Raw genomic sequence first — 14735 nt, 5'->3', positions numbered from 1 at the left:
TTCCTACTTACTGAGCTCCTTTACAAATATAAAGGGTCTGAGCTTAATTTGTGAATGTTTGATTGGTAGACATTCAGGTAATTATTTTCTGTTTCAAAAGATCTCCCCAAAACTTAAAGGTTATAGACATTAATCAGTTTGAATACAACCCAACAATCTCATTCTATCAGTCTTAAAAATTTAGCTTCTTAAATGTTGCTTGGTATGGCTTTACCATGTTATTAGTGCCCTCATTAAGTTGAATGAAATCTTTGATACATGTGTATTTTCTATGTGCATGAGAATCATGTTTTTTTTCACTGTTAATAACAGTGGGGGTCATTTAGTTTGATTCCCAGGGAAACTTACCTGATGAAGTCAAGAAAAATTGCAGAAAAATACACCTCCTGGGATGCTTTAAACCCAAGCAACTCTTTTTCTCCTCTCAAAGTGAAGCCCAGAACTGATTCTCCAGTGTGCTTTTTAATTTTTTTTTCCCTAGCAATTTTGTGTTCTGTGCTTGTGTTTGATTTGTGCATAGCTGATAAGCTATTCCCTCTGATGGCTGCAGTCACTGGGAGTTTGAGCTTAGGGTTGGAGCATTTGGAGATCTCTGTCAGATGAATGATAGTGATCTGTTTTCAGTTAGGTGAAAGATGACAACATTGTTATGCCAGTTTTCTTGTGTGTTTGTTATCTACTCATGAATTCAAATCCCTTACGAATGCTGTATCCACTGGGAAGGGAAATAGCTTTTTGATACCTTAACTGGTGGTTTTGTGTTTATGGTTTACTTCTGACCTATGACTGATGTATAACTAAAACCACAGCTTTCTGTGTGTCCAGCATTCAGAAAAGCTTTCACCTTTCTTGGTGTGAGAGTGATGACTTTTCCTACCACCAGAGGGCACATGATTAGGTCTCTTAAAGCAGCATTGCTCTGATTGTTTTATAAAGATAAAGACTTATATACGTATGTAAATCCAATATGCCTGAAATTCATAGAAATTAAGGAAAGTGAGCTTTTAATACCTTAAGAATGGTAGACATCTTTAAAATTATCTTTATGGAAACTTCTATCTCAGACACATTGAAAAATCCAAATCACATAATTAAAGTAATACTTTGAACAAATCAGGCTAATTTAATACTTTTGATAAAGACATAAAAATAATAACTATGTTTTGGCTCAGGTTTATCAGTATGGCTTTAATGTAAGTGCATGGCTTTGTTTTTTAAAATATTTTTTCTTGTTATTTCATGAAGAGACTAGTCAATCTAAATTACCTAAACTTCTTATATTGCTTTATTAATAAAATAAGATAATATTGCTCTTACATTATGTTTTAGATTATAAAAAAGTAAATTTACATTTACTAAATTTGATTATAATTATAACACATTTTTTTAAATATATAGGTTATTGATTTTTTTACAGAGAATAAAAGAGAGAGGTAGAGAGTTGAAACATCAATCAGCCTCCTCCTGCACACTCTACTGGGGATGTGCCAGCAACCAAGGTACATGCCCTTGACTGGAATCGAACCTGGGACCTTTCAGTCTGCAGGCCGATGCTCTATCAGCCAAACCGGTTTCGGCTATAACACACTTTTCAATAACATTAATTATATATATATATAATATGTCAGATTAATTATTATTATTAATTATTATTAATCTGACATATTATATATATAATTTCAAGATTCTGAGGTAACTTAAAACCATGAATAATTATATTCTTAATTTCAGAGTATGATCCAATAATGAAGCAATGATTACAAAACATCATTTAAAATTTATTTAATTTTGCTATTTTCATATACTATAAAATGGCCATATATTTGTGTTATGATAATGAGTGAGTTTATATTTACAACTGAAAAACAGTTATCAATTTATTTGTAGGGATAGTCAAGTCAGTTTTGGTGTGCTAAATAAATGCTTACATATTAAAAAAACCAATTATCTACTTCTCAGTTTACTATGTAAAACTCAAGTTAGTTATTTTGGTTAAAATTAAAACAGTTGATATTATAGTTGGGAAAATGGTGGCAGTGACATACGAATGTGGAGAAAAAGTAATGGAATATTTTTTGTTCATCAAGATAAAATGTAGTTTTGCTTTAAATTGTTTGTAGTCTAGAATGTAAAAGAGGTCAATGAAACATAAAACTAGATAGTACTAAAAAGTTGTAGGTGGCCTAGACAGTGTGGCTCAATGGTTGAGTGTCAACCTATAAACCAGGAGGTCATGGTTCAATTCCCCATCGGGGCACCTGCCCAGGTTGTGGCTCGATCACTAATGTGGGAAATGCAGCAGGCAACCGATCAATGATTCTCATCATTGATGGTTCTATCTCTCTCTGCCTCTATTTTCTTCTCTGAAATCAATGAAAATATTTCTTAAAAAGTTATATATGTGAAGAGCCTTAGTTTAAATTAATATCTGCATATATTAAGGTTTGAAATGTGTTAAAATTTTGCTAAAGATCACTGTTTCTATTGGTTTATTCATAAGAAAAACACTGATATCCTTCTTCTTCTTCTTCTTCTTCTTCTTCTTCTTCTTCTTCTTCTTCTTCTTCTTCTTCTAATCTTCATCCAAGGATATTTATCCCATTGAATTTTTAGAGAGAGTAAAAACAAAAGAAGAGGAGGAGTGGGGAGAGAGACAGAGAGACAGAGAAACATTGACATGAGAGAGACACATAGATTGGTTGCCTTCACTATCACTCTGACCAGGTCTGAGGATAGAACTTGCAACCAAGGGAAGTACATTCCTCTGACAGGAACTGAACCTATAACTCTTGAGTTCAAGACTCAACCACTGAGCAAAACAAGCCAGGGTTGCCCTAGCCAGTTTGGCTCAGTGGATGTAGCATTAGCCTTTGAACCAAGTTCAATTCTGGTCAAGGGTCCCAGGTTCAATTCTGGTCAAGGGTTCATACTTGGGTTGAATGCTTGATCCCCAGTGTGGGATGTGCAGGAGGCAGCTAATCAATGATTCTCTCTCATCATTGATCTCTCTCTCTCTCTCTCTCTCTCTCTCTCTCTCTCTCTCTCTTTCTCTCTCTCTCTCTCTTTCTCTCTCCCTTCGTCTCTGAAATAAATAAGAATATATTAAAAGACAAAAACAAAAAACAGCCAGGGCAAGGCCTATATTACTGCCAAATATTACATTTAACTTAATTAAAATGATAAAATGGTCATAGACTTATTCTTTTAGAATGTTAAAAATTACTCTTATCTTCTGCCCTGGCCAGTATGAGTTGGTTGGAGTGACGTTTCATGCACCAAAAGGAGGTGGGTTTGATTCCCAGTTAGGGCACATACCTAGGTTGTGGGTTTGGTCCAGTGTGGGAATGTGAGGGAGACAACATATCAATGTTTCTCATTCACATTGATGTTTCTCTTACTCTCTCTCTCTCTCTCTCTCTCTCTCTCTCTCTCTCTCCCTTCATTACTCTAAAATCAATTAAGACATATTCTTTGCTTTCAGTGTAATTTTACCAGATAAATAGGAGATTTCAGGTCTCTGTAGAATAATTTTCTCTATTTATCATATCCTTGATTACTTGCAATAAATATAACCACAATATAAATAAAAACACAGTCAACAAAGGTTTCTTCTTTGTGAAAAACTAGAATTCCTTATAAAATTGCTACTTTGTTTTATGTTTATTTGAAAACATGTCGTCAATTTGATTAAATAGGTACACAAGTACATTTTCTGAGGCATCTAAGATCCTTACCTTATTAAATGTTCAAATCTCCTTTGACAGTTCTTTTGACTTTTCCTTTCGAAGATCATATCCTAAGTTAAAAACTGAAAAAAAAAAACAACAAAAAAAAACCCAACCAGGTTATCTTTTACAGCTAACACTACAATATCTTCAAGATTTTCCAGGTGACCTCAAGAAAATCACAAATATTGGTTATTTCACCTTTGTCCAATGAGGGTGGGCTGTAGAATAATAAAGTTTGTTAGGCAGGCTCATATTTCTTAATTAGCTCAGTTGTAGTGTAAGATCTACATGGAGAAAAACTCTCAAATGCGAAAAGACACTTGCCCTTTTTTAGGTTAAGTTTACAGGGAAAATGTTATTAATGCCAATATTTCAAAAATTGTATTCTTTTTGAGAAGACCCTGGAGTTTTGTTGATGTTCTCACTCTCCATAAAATGTTTTTGCTTTTCATGTGAAATATTGATCAAACTCTTATAAAATAGTTATACTGTACCCCAAGAGAGAAATTTCCTTTTCCCTATCATGATATCATTGGTATTTACAGTAAATGAATGGCCTCATTATCAATTATGTTTCTCCTTTCCTGTGTTTGCTCGGAGTCTCTTCTGTGAGTTACAGACTAGAATTGCTGTTTTCACGAAACACACTCAGCACCTCATGAAAATGCTATACCAGATATTCTGAACTGTTGATATGTTGATGCATAGAAGAAAATCTAGGTGACCTTGGGTTTGATAATGGGTTTTTAGCTATAACATAAAAAGCATGATCCATGAAAGTAAAAAAAAAAATCAATAGTTGGACTTTAATGAAATTAAAAAGTACTGTGCAAAAGACACTCTTAAGGGAATGGGGAAAAAAGCCACAAACTGAGAGAAAATGTCTGTAAAACAAATATCTGATAAAGGACTGTTATACAAAATATATGAAAAACTTTTAAGCTCAACAATAAAAAAACACACAACCAAATAACCCAATTTTTTTAAAAAATGGGCAAAAGATCTAAACAGATACCTCACCAAAGAACATATGCCATTGGCACATAAACATATGAAGAGACATTCAACATCATTTATGATGAAGAGATTATGAATTACAGCAGTAGCAAAACACAAATGCAAACTTATTAGAATAGCTAAAATGCAAAATTTGACAAGCCAAATTCTAGCAAGATTTTGGAGCAATTCCTTTCATTGCTGGTAGGAACGAAAGATGGTACAGTCACTTTGGGAGTCAGTTTGACAGTTTAATACAAAACACTTGTGATATGAATAAGCAATCATTCTCTCAGGTATTTACCCAAAGTATTAATATTTGATGTCTACATAACAACCTGCACATAAATGTGTATAGCAGCTTTATTCATAATCACCAAAAACTAGAATCAACCAACTTGTTGTTCAATAGGTGAATAATCAAACAGTGATACATCCATGCAATGGAACATTATTTACCAATAAAATAGAAATGAGCTATCAGGCCACAAAGAAATATGGGTAGACATTAAATGTATATTGCTAAGTGAAAAAAAGTCAGTCTGAAAAAGCTATACACTATATGATTCTAATTATATAAACTTTTGAAAAATGTAAATCCGTAGAAACTAAAATGATCAGTGGTTTGGAAGGGCTCTGGGGAGAAAATTAAATAGGTATAGCTTATGAACTTTTTAGGCAGTGATACTATTTTGTATAATATTGTAATGTTAGATGTAAAAGTATGTATTTGTCAAAACACATAAAAATTTAAAGCACAAAGGTGAATCTTAACACATGAAAATTATATATATATATTTTTTTAGAAGGTTGGGGAATCCCAGGAATAAAGACAAGAAGGCTGTAATTTAACTGTATCACCAATGTATAAAATAACCTTACTAAAGGAGAGGAGGAAAAAAGTGCTAACTGACCTAAGTAACTCTGGAAAGAAGGTTAGTCTGTAAAACTAAAGGCATAAAGATTGTATATACACTGTACTTCAGTTCTTATGAGGTTAACAATTTTGATACTTCTATAAATATTCTGAAATCAAATAATTAAGTAAATGAGTGGCAGATCATGGAAGCCAGGTTTTTTACTGGTGGAGTTGGAATTAAAGGCTAATCAAGGAAGAGAACTAGAATGATCCATGTGGTAATGCATTAGCTTTGCAGACATCTATATGAACTCATGATTAATGAATGGATATGGAATATAACATATAGAAATTATACACACATATTTTCTTGCTCTGTCATCTGAGAAGGCCTGAATACAACAACATCTCCCTAGCAACAAGCACACACAGTGCCCAGATCTTGGTTTCTAATATTATTCTACAATAAAAAAAAACCAAGACTCTTTGAATAAGTGGATGATTCTAGGACTAGAGCAGTAAATATACAAGATGAGGCCAATGCAGCTTGTAGTGCTAGAAAGTGAGTAATCAAACCAACTATACATTATGGAGCTCTGTCAAAAACCCCAAGAGCCTATGGAAATAGCTTTCAATAGACAACAAAATATAAAAAATAACACTGAATTATAGCTAAAACAACAAAAAAATCTATGATTCTATACTGATATAAATAAATTAATGAATATATAAAAGGAGAATATTATAAATCCCCCAGGCAGAACTATTTCAGTAAGTTATGTAGACATTCCCCCCTCGAGTAGGATAGCAGAACTCCCCATGCATAAATATGGGCTCAGCATGTTGGCTTTCTTCCAAAGAACCAGTAAGGAAAGGGGGTGGGCTGGAAGAGTAATTTTAAAATGGAGAAACCTACTAGCGCTATCTTGACTAGATGATCGAAGTCAACATCAATAGTAATAAATCATGTAACAGTCTGTAGTCTTGATATGATGTGATGAAAATGGTACTTTACCTCCTTGATATTCCCCAAACCCATAACCTCAGTTTAATCATAAAAGAAAAATCAGCAAATTCCAAAAGGGGCATCCTATAAAATATATGAACAGAGTCAAAAACTGTCAAAGCTAACAACAGCAACAACAACAACAACAACAAATCATAAACTTTCACAGTCAAGACGAGCCTGTTATGGACTGTGTCCCCCTAAATTCACACATTGCAGCCTTAATCCCCAATGTGATGGTATTTGGAGGTGGGACCTTTGATAAGTAATTAGTATTCGATGAAATCATAGTAGTAGAGCTCTCATGATGGGATAAATATTCTTAAAAAAGAGCCAGGAGATATCCCTCTGAGTTCATGCATCAAGGAAAGGCTATGTAAAGATATAACTAGGAAAATAGCTTTCACCAAGAATCCTTATTCTGGCACCCTTAATTCACATTTCTAGTCCCAGAACTGAGAGCAATCAATGTACATTGGTTAAGCAATCTAATCTACAGTAGTTCATTATAGCAGCTTAACTGACTAAGACAGATTCTAAGAAACCTCATGACTGAAAGTAATGTCCTAGCTTGGATGGGATTCTGAAGCAGGAAAAAAAAACCCAAACAAACAAAAATCTCTTTAAGGGATTTAAAGAAAATATGACCCTTTAGGTAATAAAAATGCTTCAATATTAGTTCTGTAATTATAATAACTGTACCAAACTATTATGAGATATTAATACAGAACACTGAGTGAAAGGTATATGAGAACTCTCGATCTTATCTGTATTTTTTCGGTATGTCTAAAATCGTTTCAAAAAATAGAATCTAGTTTAAAAAAGAAAAACCTGAAAAAATTCTGAATTACATTTTGAATATTCAAAGAGTCAGTCTCCTAAATACAAAATAAATAAATTCCTAGCCATGTGTTTAAAAAAGACCAACAGCACAAGTTATAAAAATTGGCAAAGATTATGAACAGAAAAGGAAATGCAAATTGGTCATGAAAAAAATGGAAGATTCTCAACCTAATTTTTAATAAGAAAAATTAACATTAACACAGTGAGGTAGTGTTTTTTAGTCCTACTTGGGAATAAAAGATAAATGTTTGGCAACATATTCTGTTATCAGGGCTATGGGGAAATAAACACTCTCATATGTTGCTGGTGAAACTACATATTAAAAAATTACTACAGAGACTAATTTAGTAACATATATCAAAATTACAAAGGCATTTCCATTTTCAGCCAATAATCTGACTTTTATGAGTTTATCCTATAGATATATTTGCATCTGTTGTTCTGTCTAAGATTATTTACTGTAATAAAAGCTTGGAAGCGACATAATTTTGCATTAGTTGAGCCCTGGGTAAATCCATTATGGCTCATCTATACAGTGGGATAGTATAAAGCTGAGATATAGTGCAGTGTAAAGTTTAAAGGCACAGATTGTAGTGAGACTAACAGGTTCAAATCCCTACTTTAACCCTTCGTATTTTTGAGGTTTGGTGTAAGATCTATTAAAATGACTTCTTCATCTATAAGTGGGTATGAAACAAATCCATATTTCCTGGTGTGGTTTTGAAGACTATGTTTTATGATGTATCTCTTAATATATTTAAAACATTTAAAAGAGTGCCTCATGCATGCTAATTACCATAAAATGTTTTCTATTGTTATGATTCTGTTATAAAAAAAATGAAGGCTTTCTCTGTGTTTTGACATGGAGATAATGTTCAGTTAAAACAAAATAAATGTATAAAACAGTATGGCCATCATTAATGTATGAAGAAAAATAAGAATAGATATTACTTCATATTTACTAGTATTTGCATAAAGAAAATCTAGCAGCAAACATAAACAAAAAAAACCCTTGTGATTTATTTATAGATAAGGGGAAGGAGACTTGTGAGGGTAAAGTGGGAGGATTTCTACTGCTTTGATTTTTTCAACCTATTTGACTGTATGACCATTGAAAATAATACTACATTCAAACTATAAATATTTATAAGTATATATAAATATGTAAGGTAGATAGCAGTAAGTATATCTCATTTAATATTTATATCTACCTAATGAGGTAGGTTCTATTTTCCCCAATACGCTAAAGAACCGAAAAACAGAGAATTAAGTAACTTTTCTAATGTTACAAAAATAGATTAGTTGGTGTTCAAGTGCATATCTCACTGACTACAAAGTCTGTGCTCATAGCCACAGTCTCTCCCTGATGTGAAAGGCACATGTATGACAAGTCAGGATGACACTAACTGGGAGCCAAGCACTGGGCCTAACTCTTCATACTCCTGGGCTTCTTTTCTCATCATTGAAGTGTGAGTTATGGGGTAGTGAATCCCTAAACCTCCTCTACCCATAATACCTGATGACCTCTATCATCTCTTTAAAAACAAATTCCTTGGCATACATCTTATGTAGAGAACATTAAACACTAACCTATGTTGGAATATAGAATGTTGTTATATTGTAAACTATTTAATTTTAATATCAAATATCAATTATCACTGATAACATTCCAAATGACTATGAAACAATAAAAAAATATTTAATACACATTTCTATATTATAAGAAAATATCTTTATGCTTCTTAAAATATTAAGGTAGTTAAAAATGAACTAAGTATATAATTAAACTGTATAGTTGTAAATTATCTGCTATTATTAATTTCAACATCCTTGACTGTCAATCTAATTACTTAGAATAAGGTAGAGATTTCTATGCAATATGGATTTATTCTGAAGCAGGCCAGTATTTCTCACTGCAGTGGTACTTTTTAAAAATGTAGTTTCTGAATCCTAACACCTGAAGTTGCTTTGTCAGTAGGACTAGAGATGGATAAATGATTTTTTAAACAAGTGATTAATAGAGATAGTCATCAAAACAGTCTTTGAGAATAATGAACAACATAAATTGATGAACAGAAACAGACCTGTAGACAGAGAAGCAGCGATCAGACTGTCAAACCTCAGAGGGAAGGTCGGGGAGGGTAGGGGCAAAGGGGGGAGATCAACCAAAGGACTTGTGTGCAGGCATATAAGCATAACCAGTGGTCATGGACAACAGGGGGAGGGCATACGTGGGGAGGGGTTTAGGATGGGAGTGGGGGGATGACAACAATTATGTGATACCATAATCAACAAAGAAATAAAAAAAAGAACAGTCTTTGAGAAACACTATCATAGAATCCTCAAAGGAGGAAGAAAATTCTCCATTCACTTCAATATCACACCAAAGGAAGGTTTGTGATTGTGTCACATGACATTTTTACTATGTTAAGATTTCACAACTAAAAATAAGATAGTGATACTGAGCTGGACATTGGTATCTCCCTAACCTACTAGTAATCTATGGTATGATTCTCCCAGCCAGACGATGTTTGTATAAAGAAAACGCTTTCCTTTTTTTCTCATATATGAGGTGGACAATATCGATTCATTTAAAAGAACACAAAAAACAGTAATTGATTTTTATTTTGTTTTGGTTCTTATTTTTAAATTGGGAGACAGATGAGGAATCATATTGGATTGAGTGCAATTTATGAATTGAATAGTGTTATAAATCAGATTAAAAAACAAAACAAAATAAAGATATCCATTTCTTAGCAGAGAAACATAAAAGTGGGTATTCAAAACACTATAGTATATCATGTCAAATATAATTCACAAGGAATAGTGATCTCCATTCATATTCTCTGTTTTCTCTACTTTTTGATGGAACTGGTAGATAGTAAAATATGTTTAATAATGCCATCAACTACTAAAATATTAAAAAGAGAGTTTTCGAGGAGAATCCAAGATGGCTGCACAGGTAAACACCTAACCGCAGCTGCAATTTCAATAAAATACAACTAAAATATAAAATGGACATTACCCAGAACTACAGGAAAGTTGACTGACTGGTAATTCTACAACGAGAAGCAAGGAGAAAACCAGAAGGAAGAGCGAAGGAGCTGGAAAAGCCTAAGGTACGGAGACACGCTGTGCGCTCGGAGAGGACAGAGCCAGAGAGGAGGGATGCTGAGTTCCTGGCTGGCGTACTCTAGCGGGAAGGGGATAAAAGCTCCTACTGTGCTGGGCCCCAGTTCTGACTGCTCTGAACCCCAGTTCTAGGCCAGACCCCGGGGACACAGGCTCATCCATAGGGAGCTGGGCTGCGAGGTGGAACCCCGGGGGAGCGGCAAAAGGAGGTCCCGGAGGTGCGCACATTGCGCACAGAGAAGAAACTGTTGGCTGTGCCGCGGGATTGCCCTGGAGGGAAGGAGACAAAAGCTCTGGACTGCTCTGAACGCCACCTCCAACTCCACTTCCAACTGAACTGAACCCCAGTTCTGGGCTCATTGGGGGAGAGCCTAGACTGTTTGGTAGCAGGCGAAAATCGAGGGCACCTTTCTCTCAGAGGTTCTTGCAGCCAATACTGAAGGACCCTGGGGATTACTGAGACTCAGGAACCGAATAGGGCGGAGCGGATGGAAGCCAAGGCTTTAAGCTCCACCCTGAAAACCCGCCCCATCAGGGAAGCTGCAAAAATGCTGAGACAATTAAATAGATCACAAACGAAAGAAATGGAGGACAAAAAGCGACTGGATATAGAGTTCAAATCTACGCTTATAAGGTTTTTCAATAATTTCCTAGAAAAGGTCGATAAGACCTATGAGGATATGAAAAGAGATCAACTAGAATTAATAAGGAATCAACCAAAAATGATAAGGGATCAACAAGAAATGATAAGGGATCAACAAGAAATAAAGAATACATTGTCTGAAATAAAAAATATTATACAGAGTCCTAAAAACAGAATGGAAGATCACAAGAATCAAGTCAAAGATTTGGAACATAAAGAGCCAGAAGACACTCCTCCACAGAAGCAAGAAGGCAAGAGAATCCAGAAAATTGAATCCAGAAAATACTATGTATTGTAATGTAAGAAACCTCTGGGACAACTTCAAGTGAACCAACATCAGAATTATGGGGGTCCCAGAAGATGAGAGAGAGCAAGATATCGAAAACATACTGAAAGAAATAGTGACAGAAAACTTCCTCCACCTGGTGAAAGAATTAGACTTACAAGTCCAGCAAGTGCACAGAACTCCAAACAAAAGGAATCAAAAGAGGACCACACCAAGACAAATCATAATTAAAATTCCAAGAGCAAAAGACAAAGAGAGAATATTTAAAGCAGCAAGAGCAAAGCAGGTAGTTACCTATAAAGGAACACCTATACCATTGTCAGCTGATTTCTCAACAGAAACCATACAGCCAGACGGGAATGGCAAGAAATATTCAAGGTGATAAATAGTAAAAACCTACAGCCAAAGATAATCTATCCAGCAAAGCTATCACTCAGAATTGAAGGCCAGATAAAGAGCTTCACTAATAAAAAAAAAAAGCTAAAGGAGTTCATCACCACCAAACCAGAATTATGTGAATTGCTGAAGGGAGTTCTTTCGGAAGAGAAAGTAAATAAAGATAAAAATTATAAACAACAAATACGTAATTATCAACAAGTGAATCTAAAAACCAAGGAAATTAAAAAAAAAATCTGATGAACAATATTAACTGTTGAATATAATATAATAGAATAGAATCAGGTATGGAAGGGGAGTGAATTGACGATTCTTGGGGAAAAGGGGAGAGGGGAATGTGGGAAGAGACTGAACATAAACTGTGCACCTATGGATGAGGACAGTGGGGGTTGGGGAGGAGGCAGAGGGTGGGGTGGGAACCTGGCAGAGGAAAGCAATGAAGGGGGGGGGGGGGGAGGAACATTTGTAATAATATGAACAATAAAAAATTATTTAAAAATAAATAAATAAAATAAAATATTAAAAAGAAAACTTCATAAAATTGAAATATATCTACACCCTCATGGTTATATGCTTTGTTACCTTATTTTTTAATTTATTTTCTTTATTGATTAAGGTATTACATATGTGTCCTTATACTTTCATTGCTCCCCCCGCCCCTCCACTCATGCCCTCACTCCAATGTTGTCTGTGTTCATTGGTTAGGCTTATATGCTTGCATACAAGTCCTTTAATCTTTCCCTCTTACCCTCACCCTCCCCTACCTTCCCTCTGAGGTTTTAGCAGCTGATCTATGTTTCTCTGTCTCTGGATCTGGTGTTGTTCATTATATTTCACAAATTAGTGAGATCATGTGATATTTATCTTTATCTGACTGGCTTATTTTGCTTAGCATAATGCTCTCCAGTTCCATTCATGCTGTTGCAAATGGTAAGAGTTCCCTTTTTAACAGCAGCATAGTATTCCATTGTGTAAATGTACTACTATCTTCTAATCCATTCATCTGCTGATGGGCACTTAGGCTGATTCCAAATATTAGTTATTATAAATTGTGCTACTATGAACATAGTGGTGCATATATTCCTACTGATTGGTGTTTCTAGTTTCTTAGGATATATTCCTAGAAGTGGATCACTGGATCAAATGGAAGTACCATTCTTAATTTTTGGTGGAAACTCCATACTGTTCTCCACAGTGGCTGTACCAGTCTGCATTCCCACCAGCAGTGCAGGAGGGTTCCTTTTTCTCCATATCCTTGCCAGCACTTGTCATTTGTTGATTTGTTGATGATAGCCATTCTGACAGGTGAGAGGTGGTATTGCATTGTCTGATTTAAAAAATAATTGTTATGATAAATATAAAATTCATTAATATATATATATATATATATATATATATATATATATATATATATAGTTATTGAATGTTTAAATCATGTGTCTACAATCAATAAAATATGGCATATAATAAACTTAGGACACATTTCACTTTTGATATGTGTTTTCTATCACAGTTGTATAATATAATAAGGAAAAGGACTACCAAAGACATAGCAATGTGCTAAAATTGTTTTTATTTCTCATAAAACTAGCATTGTTTAACTGTCATCAGGGAAAGTAAATCCCAGCCTTGATATATGTTTTCTTGACTAAAACTCTTCCACATTTTAGTTTTGCTCAGTTTAACTATTTAGCTGTTGGAAAATAAAAACTACAATTCACTTTATATATTGTTGAGAAATAAAGTTTACTATTTGCTACCACAAAAATATCAAAGAAGAGATTTACTATGTATTGCAAAAGGAACAACACAACTTTCATATGTACACAATAGTTTAGACTATTATCTATTACCTACACACTAAAATGTTACTCTAGGGGATCTAGTCTTAAACCCGGGGTGTGGAATATTTCCAAGTATTGGCTAGAATTTCTTTCTCATATATGAATTCCTTACCTAGTAATTGACTTTATGAGTCAAACAGTGATAAGAGTCATTATATAAACCAACTAGAAAGGATAAATTAAAAACAAAAACATCTACATTAAAACACATACAGTGATTCTTTTGCTTTTTTCAAATAAAAAAAATTTACCTTTAATACTATGATAGAAGTAAGATATTTACATTTTTGGACAATCTTGGAGAGCTACGATGCTGACACTGACTTAATTGTGTCAAGAATTATATGAAATTTTGTTTCTTTTTTCATAATTTCAGTTGAATTGAATTACATTTTGTTAAACATTTTAGATCTTTCATTTATCACTTGAATGTTGTTTATTTTAATACTCACCAAAGGATATTTTCCCATTAATTTTTAGAGAAAGTGGGAGGGGGAGAGACAGAGAGACAGACATATCAATGTGAGAGAGACACATGGATTGGCTGCCTCTGATGCACATGCCCTGACTGGGGGACTGGGGCTAGGGATTAAGTCTGTAACCAAGGTACATGTTCTTGACCAGAATGTAAACCATGACCCTCAGTCTGAGTGTTGATGCTCTATCCACTGAGCCAAACCAGCTAGGGCACCACTTGAGTGCTTTGGATGTCAAAAAACTGGTCATGGATAAGTCTGAACCATAGGAAAATGTGGATTTATTATTCATAACTAATTTGAGACAAGGAAGATAATTTGTTATAAATGTTAAAAGTGATTAGAAAATTAATGAATAATGAATAATGTGTCTGTCTCACTGTCTCTCCCCCTCCCACTTTTTCTAAAAATGCACATTTAAAAATATTAATATTATTTCATAGTAATTAATGACATAGTAAATAATAGGCTACAGAACTTATTAGCAACAAAGAAACATCAAAATGGATAACTGGACTGCAATTAG

Source organism: Pipistrellus kuhlii, unplaced genomic scaffold, assembly GCF_014108245.1.
Source record: "Pipistrellus kuhlii isolate mPipKuh1 unplaced genomic scaffold, mPipKuh1.p scaffold_m20_p_2, whole genome shotgun sequence".
In the NCBI taxonomy this organism is placed as follows: domain Eukaryota; kingdom Metazoa; phylum Chordata; class Mammalia; order Chiroptera; family Vespertilionidae; genus Pipistrellus; species Pipistrellus kuhlii.
Note: the sequence above shows the minus strand (reverse complement) of the source record.